The sequence below is a fragment of the Carassius auratus genome, unplaced genomic scaffold (assembly GCF_003368295.1).
Source record: "Carassius auratus strain Wakin unplaced genomic scaffold, ASM336829v1 scaf_tig00017929, whole genome shotgun sequence".
Taxonomy (NCBI): domain Eukaryota; kingdom Metazoa; phylum Chordata; class Actinopteri; order Cypriniformes; family Cyprinidae; genus Carassius; species Carassius auratus.
Window position 1 is genome coordinate 12,606 of NW_020524831.1, and position 13,768 is coordinate 26,373.

The 13,768-nt window shown below is 35.3% G+C and overlaps 1 long non-coding RNA gene across 1 annotated transcript; it reads right to left on the reverse strand.

Moving 5' to 3' along the window:
* Positions 1–613: 613 nt before the first annotated feature.
* Positions 614–10,014, reverse strand: LOC113075892 (uncharacterized). The gene is made up of 3 exons (XR_003281055.1): positions 9,968–10,014; positions 7,766–7,906; positions 614–2,746 (listed from the first exon to the last, which is right to left on the reverse strand). It is a non-coding gene; the product is annotated as an uncharacterized LOC113075892 (long non-coding RNA).
* Positions 10,015–13,768: the final 3,754 nt, after the last annotated feature.

Below are 13,768 nucleotides of genomic sequence, written 5' to 3' on the forward strand. Positions count from 1 at the left end.
AAAAAAGTCTGAAAAAGTTACTTTGACAAATCTTTGTGTAGCCTGCCAACTGGCCACAAGTCTAATATAGCTATCAATAACTATATTAGTGTCCATGCCAACACACAATAACATTGTTTATTATAAGCGTGCATTGAAGTTATGTTGTCTGCCGCTTTAATTATGTGAGCTCTTACAGCTGCGGTAGGTAACTTTTGACGCTCTAGCGGTTAATAAACAGAACTGCTTGCGTCTTGCGGAAGAACATCGTAGCCGGAACTACTTCTCTCTGTTTATGTCTATGAAGAATCACAAAGGTACTGGGTTACTCCGCCGCGGTATCCCCGAAGCAATCTAAAATAGTCCGAATATAAACACTTATTATAGGTGTACCCTAGTGATTCAGGACAAGCTAAAAACACGGTTTGGGAAATCGATTCACGGTGTACTCGCTTATTATATAAATTTTTCTACATTTTGAACACAAACAAAGTTACGGACCGCAGCTCTGATTGGTTGTTTCTTACCGGGAGCAGATAACTTTCTGCAAATGGCAATAGGACCACTGGGAGGAGCCAGAGGAGCTTGATTTTTTCACAGATTATCTGTCTCATATTCTACTGACAGGACATAATGACAGGTTTAACAAATATGTAAAAAATATATTTTTACAAAAGTTACCTACTGCAGCTTTAAATTGGTTGGATTCGAGTGGCTGTCAAATTTTTATTGTTCATCAGCTGAAAAAAAAAAGAAAATTGTTCTGAAATTTATTCCAATGATATAGTTCTTTTGTGTCATTATATGTGGCGTGGACTTCACTATTCTTATAGAATTCAAACAATTATTAAAAGTTTACTGTTATTGTCCTTGGTGTGAACGGCCCTTAATGCCCTACACAAATCAGATTACTCATTTCAAGTGCTTCTCAGAGTGAGAAGAGGGACAGTGATGCTCACTTTCAAATGACATTCGCCCATTCATCAAGCAGATTCTAGAAGTGGAATTTGGCAGTCATAACAGGGATAATTAATGTGGAGGACAATAATAAAGCATATTTACCAGAGAAAATCAAGCTAATGCAACTCCTCAAGCCTAATACAGAGACAGATATGTCTTAATTATCAGTTAATCAGTTTAATTAGGCATAATTATCCTTTTCTAATTATCCTACCATTTTGGTCCGCGGATACATCATCAACATCCATGCCACAAAAGCCTTGTATTGTCAATTTACAATGAGCCAACACAAGATTGGCTTTCCAGATGACTGTTGGCCAACAATCAGTCATTAAATCATTAACCTGATTAATGTGTACAGCTCGTTATGATTACACAAAGATAAAATCAACTGATCACACAAAACTGAAACAGTATTTTTTATCTGAGCATCAGCATATGCTTTATGGGTGACAATTTTTATTTTTTTAATGCAATGTAAAAAAGAGTGCATATATTTTTACTTACTTTCTCCAAGGAACTTTTTAAAACTTAAATTATAACTCCTTCTGCCTCCTACTGAGTAAACAGTATGCAATATTTAGCAGTTGTTGTGAAGGAGAAAGACACCTCTCTAATGATCTAATTCATTATTCACTGTGTGAGTTACAGATGGCGAGGGTGAGAGATTGCATCTATGTGCTAATGACGGCCTGTCAACGTGATAACGCCTCTCTGTACAGCTTCCTTAGGATGTGAACGAGAGACTGCAGATGTTAATATATGCCTATAGAAAAAAATGGCAACATGCACTACACAACAAGACTACGTCAACAGCATGTGAGTCATTGTATATTCAAGTGTTGACATGCTAGATCCCACGTACTTCATGTTCGATTGCTCATTAAGACAGCAATCAAGCATTCAAAAGCATGGAAATTTTTCTTACGTACTGATGTCATATAGCAGTCTGAGACTGCAAAATGACTCATGAACCTACATATGGGGCCAGCATTCTAGAAATTTTGGACTACTGTCTATTCTCAGTGTTCAGTGCACATCTCATACAGAAGTCACATAAAAAAAAAAAAAAAAAGCAGCTTTCCATTGGTCAACAAACTTGTGTAACCAACTTGAACCCGTAGAAAAATCTGCAATCTGCATCTGCAAAAAACACATTTAATTTTTTTATTTTACTAAAGTTGCTGTGATGCTGTGATCTGTAGCCTACTGTATTTTTTATTTATTTATTTTTTTACTGTAACTGACAGATTCCAGCCAAAAAATATACAACCTGGGAGTGGGCGGGAACGGGATTCATTCTTCCGGGATTGAATGGGATGGGATTTTCTCCCCGTTTTTTTTTTTTTTTTTTTGCGGGATTGGTATGGGACGGAATTTTTTTTTGCGGGAGTGGGACGGGAAAGATTTGAAAATCCACTCCCGTGTCACCCTCTACTTTGAAGAGCTTGTGTTCTCATATTTATGATTCCCTAAGTGAGAATACTATAGTACGGTATTAGAATCCAAAAAAATAAATAAAAGAGAATGAAAGCAAAGGGGGAAAACACATAGTGTTTGATAAAACAGTGCCCTTATTGAGCATGTTGTGTAATAAAAACAGCTTTAAATCCATGCAACATGTTCAGTCTCATTCTGTACCACAAGCACTTTCAGTCCCTGCTGATCTTCAGTGGTCTGTTTCCTTCTAGCTGCTCCTTGGTAAGATGCTCCTCATGTCCGAGAGCACCATGGATCTGTAGTTGCCCTCCAGCCCCTCCATGTACTCCAGGTAATTACTCACCCTGAAGCCGTGGATTGGTTCCTTCTGCAAGCGGGCAAAAGAAGCACAGATTTGATGAGCAGTGCCTGAGAGAGCCGATTTGCAAGAAAACAGGTAGAACAGGGTTATAACAGCTTTAGAATAGATTTGATATTTGAGTTTTGAGTTTGATATCATGCAAGATTTTACACATTTTAAATATTGTGCCAAATCCCATATCCTACAGTGACGAAAGGGATTTATTATTGAAACAAGACGTTTACACAGACGCTATGTGAGGAGTGGCAATACTTTCTTGTACTAAATAAACAATGTGCCGCCTAAAACAATGTGCAGTCTAATACACTCTGACATTTAGCTGAGGATAAATAATATAGTTTAGACAATGCCAAATGAATTACATTTTGTTTACGATGAGTCAGCGAATGCAAGTCATAAAGCTATGCCTCAAGTTACAAAGGGACACTCTGGTTCATGGTGAATGGATGAAAATGAGAGAAAGGATAATAAACCTTTATGAGTTTGCTGCATTAAATAAAATATGCCTGCAGTGTAAGCAGTTTTGTGATATAACCGCAGACCACAGCAGTTGGTATGGCAATGACAAACAAAACAGATGAAGTCACAATGCTTTAAGAGCAAACAAAAAACTAATGACTGTAATAATAATAGTCTTGTAATCATAGTCTATTACAAAACAAACGCAAACCACTTTTATCCACTGCTGATGAATGATAGATAATGCCATACATTTAATACAGAGCATCTTTCAATAGAACTGAATAGAGTCAGATAATAATTGACAGTAAGTGAAAAAGTAAACTTAAGAAAAAAGGATAAAGATCATGAAGTGAAAAATGCTGCACTGATGACAGAAAGGCTTTTGCCTTTTATTCATTGCAATTTTACATACAATTAGATTACATATGACCTAGTGTAAGATGAGATCTCGTAAATTGCAGTCTTTGGTGAACATGCAGGAATACTTCACACGAAAATTAATTCACCATCAACCCAGTCCAAACTTGTAAGAATTACTTTTATAGAAGTATGTTCACATTTTGAGGATTTTAGAAAAAAAAAAAAAAACCTAAACGATTCCATATTCCAACTTGGCACGTCACAATTGCTGACAGTACATTAATACCAGAGGTGTTTAGTTTCGCTGATGTCAAACATGATGTGATGTAATATAAATATGCAATTTTGGGCTTTTGTTGCTTGTCAAAAAGCAGCTTGGAGATTCTGCTTAATATATAATTTTGTATTGTGTAGAAGAAGAAATGTAGAAGAAAGTGAATGATGACAATTTTTGGGAGGGTTTCTTCACACAATTAATGACAGCTGTGGAGTAGCAAAACAATCATATAAAACCACCGAGCCATTAGGAAGAACGAGTGTGAAAAGTCCAGATGTTTCCATAAAGCTGAAAAATTCTTATGTCTTCAAATCCATTTAAAACTTGGCATGTCACTTGTTAGAAGCAGCAGTCAAACAACAGAAGAGGACTGCAGCTTCTAAGTGTCTTGTTTCTTTTCTCATTAGATTAGATTGGATTAGATTTTTTTGGCACAGTTCTTGCTGCTAGGAAACATTGTTTTGCTTACTCTGTTTACTGTGGTAAATGCTGAAGTCGTGTTTTTTCTTGTGCGTATCACGCGGCTTTTCAGTTTCAGTTTGCTAAGCACAAAGATGTGGCCTGCTGAATTCAATAATGAGGTATCAGATGAGTGTATAATTAGTTAGTACACTGCAGCAGCGGTTGTGGCAGCCCTCGTGTGAAGACAGACAAGTGTAAAAAAAGACGAGTGCTACAACTCGGTCCACACTGCTAAAACAGCCTGGTTTTGCAGATTGGCCGTATACAACATTAGGAAGATTAAGCTCTTCCTATGAGAGCAGGCCACATAACTCCTTGTCCAAGCTCTTGTTCTCTTCAGACTGGACTATTGTAATGCTCTCTTGGTGGGCCTACCAAGCTTCTGCAACTGATATAGAAAGCAAAAGAGAGTGGTCTTCAATGAGCCAAAGAAAGCCCATGTCACACCTCAGTTTGCACTGGCTGCCAATAGTCGCTCACATCAAATTCAAGTTACTGATGTTTGCCTACAAGAAAACCACTGGTTTATCACCAATATACAGAAACTTGCATTCTGCAAGTGAATGATGCCTCATAGGGCCATCCCAAAGAGGCACAAAATCACTCTCAGAGACCTTTTCCTGGACTGTTACCAGATGGTGGAATGACAATCGCAATTTGAGTCATAAAACGTCTAGACATCTTTTTTTGTCAGCTCTAAACAATTAATACTAGCAAGAACCTATTTTCTACATACATGCATATACTGTACACACACACACACACACACACACACACACACACACACACATATATATATATATATATATATATATATATATATACATACATATATATATATATATATACATACATATATATATATATATATATATATATATATATATATATATATATATATATATATATATATATGTATATGTATATATATATATATATATATATATATATATATATATATATACATACATATATATATACATTCATATATATATATATACATACATACATACATACATACATACATACATATATATACATACATACATACATACATAAATACATACATACATACATATATATATATATATATATATATATATATATATATATATAAACCTTGCTACTGTATCTTTACTGCGCTAGACTAACTGAGATACTGTTGTATACTGTTGCTTCTATTGTTCTCCTCAATTGTACGTCGCTTTGTATAAAACGTTTTTGCTAAATGATTAAATGTACTAGAAAATGGGTGCACACTGGTGTGTTTAAAATTAAAAATGCTAAAAATGTCATTTTAATTACAAGTACCCATTACCTAAAGACATTAAAACCATGCTGCCTATTGTTGCTGATAAAAACAAAGAAAAAAGGCCTTAAATGGTTCTGCAGGATGCTCTGAACTCACTAACCAGTGTTATGGTTTTCAAAGTGTTGGAGGTATTCGGTAGTGACAGACAATTGCTTTTTAAATCCTGCAAACAAAGAATGACTTTAGTTGAGTTTGATTTCTGCAATGTTGAATCATCTAAAATGGATTCATTGTACATTTACTCTGTATTCAGCTTTAGAGAGACATTCGGAGGAATTGTTACAAGTAATTTCCATCCAGATCTTTAATTTAGATGAAACATAGATAAGTTTTGCAATTCTTTTAATGTACAAATCCTCAGAAACCTTTCAGAAATTGTCGGAAACCTTTTCTCTATTGAACAGGGTACACTGTGAACACCGATGCTCACGCAAAAACTAAAAAGTTGTAAACTTTAAAGAGTGAAACAAGGGCATGAATGTGCTAAATCTGATTTATTGCAGACACGCTTGCACACTGTAAACCCTCAGCGCTCCTTTAAAACATCACTGCCTCAGGATTTTCTCTCCTTAAAGGACTAGTTAAAATTTTGTCATTATCTACTCACACTCATGTCTTTCGAAACAGACTTTCTTTCCTCTGAGGAAAATTTTCAGAATTCATAGAATGGAGTTTTCTTCTTTTTTGGAGCTTGACTGTCCCAAATCCCTATCCACTTTCATTAAATGAAAAAGAGCAGTGTGAACATTCTCCTTTACATCTCCTTTTGTATTCCACAGAAGAAAGGCATACTGGTTTGGAATGACATGAGGGTGAGTCTGGAAAACAAGACAAAAAAATTATAAAAAATTATTTTGTATGAATGACAGCAAAAAAACAAAAATTCCTGGAGTTCATACACAAAAAATAAATCAAGTCGCTCGAATCAAAATATGCAGAAATCCCTTTTATCAAGAGGCTTGAGGTATCTTTGTTTTGTTTCTGTGGTGGTGAACTGAGCTGTGGTCATGTAATCCTCTCTTAGAAGCGGTTCAATTATTCTGTGGTATCGTCGATGGCGTTCTAGTTTTGCCAAGCGTACATGTCTTCTGTACATTCAGACCACTCCAGCAGGCAATTTATACAGCATCTGTGTCTCTCCTCCTCCTTTGTCTAGAATTCGAATCATTGTTCCTGAGTGCCCAGACACGGACGCCTCTATGAAGGAGGTGACACTCAATTTCAAAACAGAAAATCTTCTTGCCTTCAGTTTATGTCCATTCAAAACTAGTTATAAGTTTCAGAACTGCAGGTATCTGTGTAGCAACTACAGAATATATTTTTTATTTATTTACTCAGCTGAGTAAAAGTTCTAAAAAACCTTATATATATAAGTTGATGCAAGAACACACTGTACAGTAAACCTTAACATGGTACTTGAATTTACAGGCACACAGAGAAATACTTTTTTTTGTCATGTCCAGGCCTATTGAGAGTGTTCAAAGGATAAAATATAAATAAACTAAACCCAGAAAACACAGTTATTCTTTAATATGCTTGCCCTTGACTGCAGGAAAAAGGTCATATCTGACTAAATCTGACAGAAGAATTGAGGCAGAGATTTGACACCAAGCATATAAACCCTGGAGAGAGTGCAGCTTTGAGTAATCACTGCATTTGTCTATGAAGATTGTCAGTCATTCAGGTCAAAGCAGAATGTCCTTGCATCTTTATATTTCTACCCTGGTAGTGTCAAACTCATTCAACCAGCAATCATGATTCACAACGTCAGTTCTGTGACAATCACAGAAAAACATCCACACAATCTAATAAAGCACAGTGTAAATGGAAGAGAGGTCAAATGCACTCAATTTTTTTACATTATTATTATCATTAATATGCCCTGAGTAAATTCAGAAAAGTTAGTGCCATTGTTTGTCCTTTTTGACAATGCTTTCTTTAAATGGAAACTTTAAAGCTTCTTTCTGTTGACAGCAAATTGATAAATAACTCTAAATAAATTATACATTTGGGAAGACTGGGACACTAAAAATATCAGAATGCCAAACTGCTTTGCAAAATCCATACAGGTTGGCAAGTCTGCTTGGTTATTACAAATGGAGAAAGAAGATTGAAGTGGTGTGATTAAAATGAAGTACTTGAAATACAGCACCTGAGAGGGAGTGAAGTCAGACATCCTGAAGGCAGAAAAAACCAGAGGAACCTCTGCCTTGAGCAACATCTCGACGTAATGAGCGGTGCAGGAGTAGATTGGATGAATGCCTGACTGAGCGATCTCTATAGGGAGATGTACCTAAAGCACACACACACACAAAATCCATTAAAAGTGTGAAGATGCACTGTGCATGGTGCAGTGTAAATGATGCTAAGCTGCATTAGTTATAGTGTGTTGTGGCTGAAAATGAAGTGCAAATGAGATTTGAGAACTCTGCAAAGGGCAAGATCTTCAGTAAATGACTTTATTTTAGTCTGTTCTTTACGCAAAGCTATGATATGACTTCAGAAGATTTGTACATAAACACAAACCATGTTTTGGAGTAAAAAATGCAAAATATCCCCTTTTGTGTTCTTCAGGAAAATGGTATGTGGTTAGTAAATAATGATAGAACTGTTGCTCTAAGGGTGCTGGCCACCACAGAAAACAACAGAACACCACACATGCAACTGACATGACCAAACTTGTATTAGCTGCCTCTGCAACCTCCTGTTTAGAGGGGCATGTGACAAATGTGAGGACTGCAACTTCTCTTTTTTTCTGATTGTCATCATGATCTCTTGGCTCAATGATTTACATGCATGGCCACTCTGACAGCACAGAAATATGGAACTGTAATCAGACAAACTCATGTGCACGGAGCTTTATCATATCCTGCAAATTTTTTTACAGCTGAAACTCTATTAACTGAGCTCTGTTTACTATCCGCTGTTCCAAGAATGCGAGAGAGATTGCTCTATCCAAATTTTATGGGGACCACAGTAATGACTATTGCCCCAGTAATATGATGATATCCAGCATTTCCTAGCAGTATGAACTTTTCCTATGCAAATGGAGATTAGAATGATAATACAGGTCGAAACGCTGAGGTCTGTTTACGGCAAATGGATATGAAAGCTACACAAGCATATACAGTACATAATATAAATTCAGAACATTACTAAACATGAGAGAGATGCAGCTGTTATTAGTAGTACAAAATTGCAACATGGGCTAAGTTTGAGACATTTAAAGGAATAGTTCACCCCAATATATCTATCTATCTATCTATCTATCTATCTATCTATCTATCTATCTATCTATCTATCTATCTATCTATCTATCTATCTATCTATCTATCTATCTATATATATATATATATATATATAACAAAACATTGCTAAATAAAGGTGAAAAAACATTGTTAAAATTATGTTCTCTAACATCAACTTACGTACATTCACTTTCTCAAGGAACTATTTCTTAACTAATAAGAACAAATTTCACAACCAAATGAAAATCAGTTTTATCACGCATGTACAGTCTCTCCCTGGGAAACAGCACAGAATGAAGGTTAATAGAGAGTTACAATGTGCTGAGCACTAGAATGCATTGGCTGATTACAGTCATTGTGGACTGCCTTAAGACAAAATATATCTAAATGGGTTCATATTGAGTTTTACTAAGGAGCTGACATTCCGCAGAATGCCATTGGCTTTCAGTGAAGCTGAGATAATTTCTGAATACACACACGCAAAAATCACTTTCCTAAACAGTTTTTTTATACTTTTTTAATTCACACACAAAACAGTTTGACGGGAATATGGAAATAACATTTACTGTATATTTTGTTCAGACTGTAAAAAACACCGTTCTTCCTCAAAATTTCTGCCTTGTTTTCCAATGCAAACGTCAAAAGATGTATAAATTAAGACACAAAATTAGATAAGAAGTCTTGTTTCTAAGAAATTGTTCAAAATAAAGTGATAAAGTATAAAGTAAAATAAAAATAAAATGTATAATTTAACTAAGAACACATACTGTATCTTTCAATGGGCTAGTGAATAATTTAAAAAGAAACCAATTTCCTACCCATCTGACAAATGTTTTTTTTTCTTGTTTTAAGCATAAACACACTTAATTTTGTAAAATTATTATTATTTTTTTTTTAATCCACATGACTGTGAATGAAAGACTTTCTGCTTCGATGTATGACCTTTTAAAGGCCTTCATTTGTGGAGAGGTATTAAGACTTTAAGACCCCGTACAGTATATATTTTAGTATGTATGTGTTTATTTTTATTTTTTACGTATACATTAGTGTCTTAACAAAGCACTTAAAAGCTGATTCACAAACCCTAAGCTACAGTAGCCTATTACCTGAGGGATATCCCCACACCTAACTGCTCCACAGACAACAGGCTTCGATTCTTTACACTGTGGTCCACCACCGAAAAAAAAAAAAAGGAAAGAAAAGAAATTCCTTCCATTTTTGCACCTCCTCTTCAAATACCCATTGAATCTGGGTAAATGGAGCACAGAGTAGCAAAAGAGCACTGCAAAATGTGCTGTTAAATAATACATTTTCATCTCAGCATCGGCTTACCACAAATCAACATTAGCTGGGTAATCTACATTCATCATGCTTAAGAATGGCCTTAATTGAGTGAATGCCCTTGGTGAGACGGAAATGGGCCCACTGATATAATTATGGGGCCATTTCTCCTTCCTCATTAATATAACAACAATGTCAGGATTCTAATGATGACATAATGCAGATAGATGTGCACCTTGTGAAGTGACTGGTCTTGACTGGCTGACAAATGAACCAATTGGAAAGAAGGGTTTAGGCGGAATGAGAAATCATACTTCCTGCTGCTCACATCAGTCAGGAATTATGAGATGAAGTGTGACAACCCACCCCACTCCAACGCTAAATAAGAGGGGAGGATACACACCTAGAGGCAGGAGAAGGGAGGACACGAACGCTAAAGTAACATGACACCATAATACTTGCCATGTCAGGCATCCATACATACATCCTATTTGGGAAGTCTGGAAACATTCGGAAGTCTGATTAATTTTTGCAAATTCTCAACAAATGAATCTATTATTCAAAACTTTACCCAAAAGCTGCACTTTATATCTACTTTCTATAATAAAATCAATATTTAATCCATAATAATCAAAAAGTATTAAAAAAGTACTAAAGCATAAAGATGCTAGAAACATTTTCACTCGTAGTCTCCGACTTCATAAATTAAAGAAGATGCTAGTCATTAAATTAAAAGTTCATGAGCATGCCAGAACCCAAACCACAAACTGACCCCTGACCCTCACCAAGCTTAAAAAGGAGTTATCAAAGTCTTTCAAAGTATGAAAACTTTAACTCTCGGGCATTACAAATAATATTTTATGTTTTGAAAGATGTTTAATTGATTTAAATGAATTCATTTGAAAATACAAAGCAAAATAATAATACGTCTCAACAATAATATGCTGAGAGGAGTGTGAATTTTGGATTACTCAAGCTCAAGCCAGTGGATATGCAGCTGGGATTTAAACAAAAGAGCATGACCAATATTATTTCTGAAAGCCATATATGTTTTATGAAAATTAAAACACCACAGAGTCAACGATTTGCCCATTTTCTAAATAATTCTGTTTGCATGAATAGAAAGCTGACAAATCTCGTCCAGATGGATTTTTACAAGAAGCATACCATTGTGAACTAACAGCGTGTCCTATCCCAGGTGGGATGCAGAAAGTTTCAAGCAGAAATGTTTCTATCACAATAACATCCAATCAGAAAATATGTCATGTTTAATGTATACTTATGAGAAGTAGGATTATGATACACAAAAGTATATTCATATATATTCCCTTGTGGTATTGTGTGTGTTTTTTTTTAGTCCATATTAGCCTTCAGAAGTGAATTATATCTCTGTTACCTGTTCGCAAGTTGGTCACATAAATAATACTATTAAAATAAATCCTTTCATTAAAGTGCAGTTGACTGGCCTTTATATTCTGCCGGTGGAAAGAAGCAGTCAGTGGATGAAGATGAGAGATACAGCACAACCCTCTCCAACAGATCAGCAAGTACTGTGACAGAAAAGAAACCTGAACCATCACGGCAATTTCCTTTGAATCAAACCTCAAATCTCCAGCAAAAGAGCCTCTGTCACATCCAAGAAATGATAGAGAAATCAAAGAATGTCTTGAGCTACACTATATTGAGTTTAAAAACAGATCTTCCCTGACTCTAGCATGAATTTTCTTGTTTGTTGAAATACAACAATGCACAATGCACAATGAGAAAATACACAAAATACAATGAGTGACTGTTACATGAAAATTGCTTTAAAATACCGTGAGCCAGAAAAGCCTTACAGTGTTATCTAAAAACTAGTGACATCTAAGAACTTTAAATAAATGCAAATAACTTTGGTTTAAAAAGCAAGCGTGCACTTCACATTGTAAACAATCTATTCTGTATGTATAGAAACTGGTCTTGGAGAATTAGAGATCCTGAATACGTAAATGTACGAGCTTTATTTTCCAAAATAAAGTAGGTACATTTAATGCAAGAGAGCTCTCTTATGTATTTAAAAGGGTCGTATCATACTTTTAACATTTTTATTTGTTTTCCCTCCAGCCCACTTTTGATTGACCAAAGCAGTCATAATTTATTTATTTATTTTTCTCGCTGGTCCTTAAAATTAAACAGGCTGTTTTGTGCTGTTGTGGCTTTAGGTCTTCTATGTAAATGCCCACTTTGCATGTGAAATGAGTAACACAACAATGACTCAATATAGTTTGTGCTGCCCAGTCCTTCACCAACAACCTCTTAGCAAAGTCTGCATTACATTTGGACAGAATCACTAAACAATTTGCACTGCTGAAAACAAAAGGATTGTAGTAGGATAGTATTGCTGCTGAAAAGAACTGGATATTGTTAGTTCTTCTGGTGTTTAGAAGAAGGGTCTGTGCCTGAGACCCTCTTAATAGTCATCCTACTTCATCCTTATTACCTCACAGACAGTGGCCGGGCAAAGATATTGTTTTAAACAGAAATTTCATTTTTAATTTTGACCCCGTAGACAAGCTGGCCATCTTGCTGTGAATTTCGGACAGAGCTGAATGTGGGTCATACCATATCCAGTGAGAGTGTTTGTAGCCATGAACTGTCTTCTGCAGTCATCCATCCAGCAAGCATCTCTCTCAGTTTCTTTAGACGAGGCCAAGAAAGCACTGATCTCTGACTCTGAGAAGAAATGTGTTCATTTTTAACAGTCAGAACGATTGTCTTTTGGCAAATGCATTCTATAAATTTAGCCAATATCCATCATGCTCATTCATTTTGGGCCATTTTACACATTTTGGATCAATTCTTTTTCTTTTTCTTTTTTTTAATCTTTTAGTAGACAATATAAAAAAAACAGTAAAACAGCAAACTGTAAAATATCATGTTGTCAATTTTAACCACGATTCAAATATAATAAAAGCATAAACATTTATTTAAACATACGTCAAAGAATAAAAGATGTATCAACAAAATACATTGTTTGAACATGAGCTAAAATAATAGTGCATAATGAATAAACTAAAGTATCATTTTACTCAAACAGTTTTCATCAGAAATATCATTTATGAACAGTTTACATCAAATGCATCTACTGATTGCATGCCCTTTGCAAAGTCTATGACAGTTTATGGCACTCTGTGACTCTGACTCTCTAACTACTAATTGTATAACTACTTGGCCTTCAAAATGACAATATAATGAGTCAAGCCTATAATTTAAAGAAAGACCAAAAGAAACACCACTGAGACATTGAATAGGCCTCCGTGCACATACTGACACTTGTTCCTAAAGGAAGAGTGTTTACTAGGCAGTAAGAACCTCTAGTCTCTATTTACTGAGCTGGAAACAGCTGCCACATTTAAATAAAGATGTATTGCGGTGACAGTAAAAAAGAGAAACGAGTCTGTCATAAAGAGAGAAAGTGTCCTTGAAGTTACTATAGAGTGAACCATGTAAAACACTGGATTAAAGGGGTCATATGATACGATTTCAATTTTCCCTTTCTCTTTGGAGTGTTACAAGATCTTGATGCATAAAGAAGATCTGTAAAGTTTCAAAGACTAAAGTCTCAAATACAAAGATATATTCTTTAT